This window comes from Elephantulus edwardii, unplaced genomic scaffold, assembly GCF_000299155.1.
Source record: "Elephantulus edwardii isolate Elephantulus edwardi_28Jun2011 unplaced genomic scaffold, EleEdw1.0 scaffold00045, whole genome shotgun sequence".
NCBI classification, from domain to species: Eukaryota; Metazoa; Chordata; class Mammalia; order Macroscelidea; family Macroscelididae; genus Elephantulus; species Elephantulus edwardii.
Window position 1 is genome coordinate 13206852 of NW_006399795.1, and position 3241 is coordinate 13210092.

Below are 3241 nucleotides of genomic sequence, written 5' to 3' on the forward strand. Positions count from 1 at the left end.
AGAGGAGAGGAGAGGAGAGGAGAGGAGAGGAGAGGTGAGATCAGTCTAACCTGGTGCCCTCATATTGATTCTAACTCTTCACAGCCCTTCCGGTTTCTAAGGCTGTGCATATTTACTGAAGGAGACTCCCCCTCTCCCTCCCTTAGAGATCAGAGAGAGGCCAAAACAACCAAGGGCATTCCACAAATCGTCCAGACTCCACTTAGTCAACTAGTGGTTGCCAGGGTCTGCTAAGATCCCCACTTCTGCGGGGCACACCAGCTCCTGTGTAGTCATCTACTGTGGGGGACACCTTCCCCGCGTTGGACAAGCTGAAAGACGTGCAAGGGTGACAAGTTGGAGCAGCAGACTCTGCAAAGTTGGGAGCACAGCTCTTCTGACGCCCTCCATTCCTGATTCATTTGCCGTCGTCCTCAGATGACCCCCAAGATCCAGAAGCCTGGCCTCCACTCTGCCCACCTCCACCCTCGCTGGCATCTCCAGCCCTGGCCCTCAGACATGGCACTGTGCCACCAAGCCCAGTCCACGGTGCCCACGGTGCCCATGGTGCAGAAGTGTCCCCAGCATAAAAAGGACAGAACTGCCACCAAGGGCCATTGGGTCAGGGATCTGGAATTATCTGTTGCCTCCTAGGCCTCTGGCAGCTCTACTATTTCAGAGAGCTGATGCCACCAGCTACTGAGTATCCCAGGAGCAAAGTTTAAAAAGCCATAGCTGAGAAAGCCCCTCTGGGAATCTCAAACCAAAATATCCCTTTGGGGTGCAGCACTTTGCCCAGTAGGCAATGTTAAGGAGCAACAGACTCAGACACCATCCTATATGGAACCATCGAAACGTTACTGACCTTAAAATCTATGGCTTTCTCAAACCCCAGGGAGTAAATGAACAACAACAACAGCTTCTCCAGGGGGATGAGGATAATTAGTTTTTCTCTGAACAGGGAAGCCTGGCGTGTTCGCAGAAGTGGTCTGGATCATTGTGAAGCAGGCTGGACTGAGGGGTCTCTGTCCTTGGGTTCCTCCAGCGCTGGAGGGGGCAACGTTGAGCCCTTGCAGCCGGAGGATGTGATTCTTTGTCCAGATAAGCAGGTGGGAGTCACCTTACACATCTGCAACCCAGAGCCCCCACCCTCCCCACTCCCCCACCCGGCTCAGGCAGCCCACTCTGGAGCAGCGCAAATATTAAAACAGCATTAACCGCACGCCTCCCCACTGGAGAACTGCATGCCCTCAGCAACGGAATCAGAAAATTTTAGTAAATTAAAAAATTATTCAAAAGAACATTTCTCCCTCACTGAGGAAAAAAACGCAGGGTGCCTTCTTTTTTTTTTTCTTTTTTTTTTTTCATTCCTGGGAGGGAAGAAGAAAATGTTCTATAAAATCTTTTTCTTTGTAATCAGGTACACACAATAGACATTAGTTCCGGGGAATTCAACAAAAATCAGGGCGGGAGGGGAGATAAGAACATTCCAACCAGCCTATGAAAGGGGGAGTTACAGACTCACCAGGGCAACATTTTCGTCCATTTTCTCTTTTGTGTGCATAATACATGCTCGTCTTTGTCTGTCTTTCTCTCTCCCCTTCCCTCTCCCTCACCTCCTCCTTCTCCTCTCTCACCCTCTCTCTTCTTCCCTCTCTTTCCCTCTCTCTCCTGCACACACATCCTTCTGTCGTGTGTCTGTGTGCCGGTGTCTGTGTGTCTATGTATATGTGTCCCCACCTTCCTGATCTGGTAGTACAAGTCTGTGTTCTGGAATGTTGCAGTTACACATTTGGACTAACAAGTTCAAGGAGAAAGATTATCCCTTCCTTCTCCCTTTTAAAGGGAGCTCTGGTGGCCTAGTGGTAAGGAGCTATACTGTCATCCTAAAGACACACAGTTCGAATCCACCACCTGTTCTGTGGGAGAAAGACAGGCAATCTCCTCACATGAGATTTACAACCCCTTAAAACCCACTGGAAAGTGGTGTGCTGGCAACCAGAAAGTCAGAGGTTTGAACCCACCAGGCGTTTCGCTGTTTCCTGGGATAAAGATGTGGCAGTCTGCTTTCATAAAGACTTCAGCCTTGGAGGCCCTGTAAGGCCATTCTCTGTCATGCCGTATGGCCCCTATGGATTAGAACTGACTCAGTGGCAGTGAATTTGATTTTTTTTTCCTTCTCCATCATGCCAGCTGATGTTGCTTGAGTGTGCCCAAGAATTCCAGATGGTTTCGTCATCAATTCCTAGACACACACTTCGTTGCCTGTTTCTGATCCATGAGCCAACATCCCCCTCCCCAAGAACCAGGAGGTACATGCAGAGACCAGATAACAAAATGGACCATCCTGTGCCCAGACTGTGAGAAGAAGGACAGAGCCAGGCATAGGAGAGAGTACACTAGAGCAAGACAAGGCGAAGCGGGCTCATGACACAGCTGGGAGAGAGCAGCGGACAAGCACTAGCCCTGGCAAAGCCACCCCTGAAAAGCAAGGTTGCGTCCTCAATGACAGTTGACACTCTGAGCTGCTGTGTGCGGACAGCAGGTAACTGTGGTGACGCCACTGGAATATGAAATGTGTGAAGCCTTATGTGCAGCGATTAGCTGCCTTGAAATGCTTTGACCGGAATGTGCTCCAGATTCTTAGGAAACAGCATGAACAGGGACACCAGCACGGGGACATTCGCAGGCAGATGCCCTTTAAGGGAATGGGGATTCCTCCAGGAAGAGAAACAAGCCAGCCATTTCTGTGCGGCTCCCCGGTGCACCGGAGTACACTTGCAGGGACCCACCTGAAAATATGGGTGGAGAAAAGGGGCTTTGGATACTCAGGAGTCAGTCCTCAACTCAGAAGCCCTGTGCACAACAGAACAAAACGCGGCCCAGCTCTATATCAGCCCCATGATCAACTGCAGAATAGACTGTGTAATCCATAAGGCTCTCAGTAGCTGATTTCAAGAGGCAGATTGCTGCACTTAGTCTGGAAGCTCTGATGACGCCTGTTCAGGAGCATTGTTATTGTTATTGTTGTTGTTGTTGTTGTCATGTAACCTTGAGTTGGAACCTACTAATTGCTGACCTTCAAGTGAGTTTTCAGAGGCAGTTAATCACATGGGAGGAGATTGACCATCTTTCTTCCACAGAATAGCTGGGAGCTCCAACTCTGTGCCTTCAGATGGCAGGGCAGCTCCTTACCACTGGGCCACCAGAGCTCCCTGTTCAAGCATGCTGTCATTGGTGGTGGTGGTGGTGGTGGTGGTGG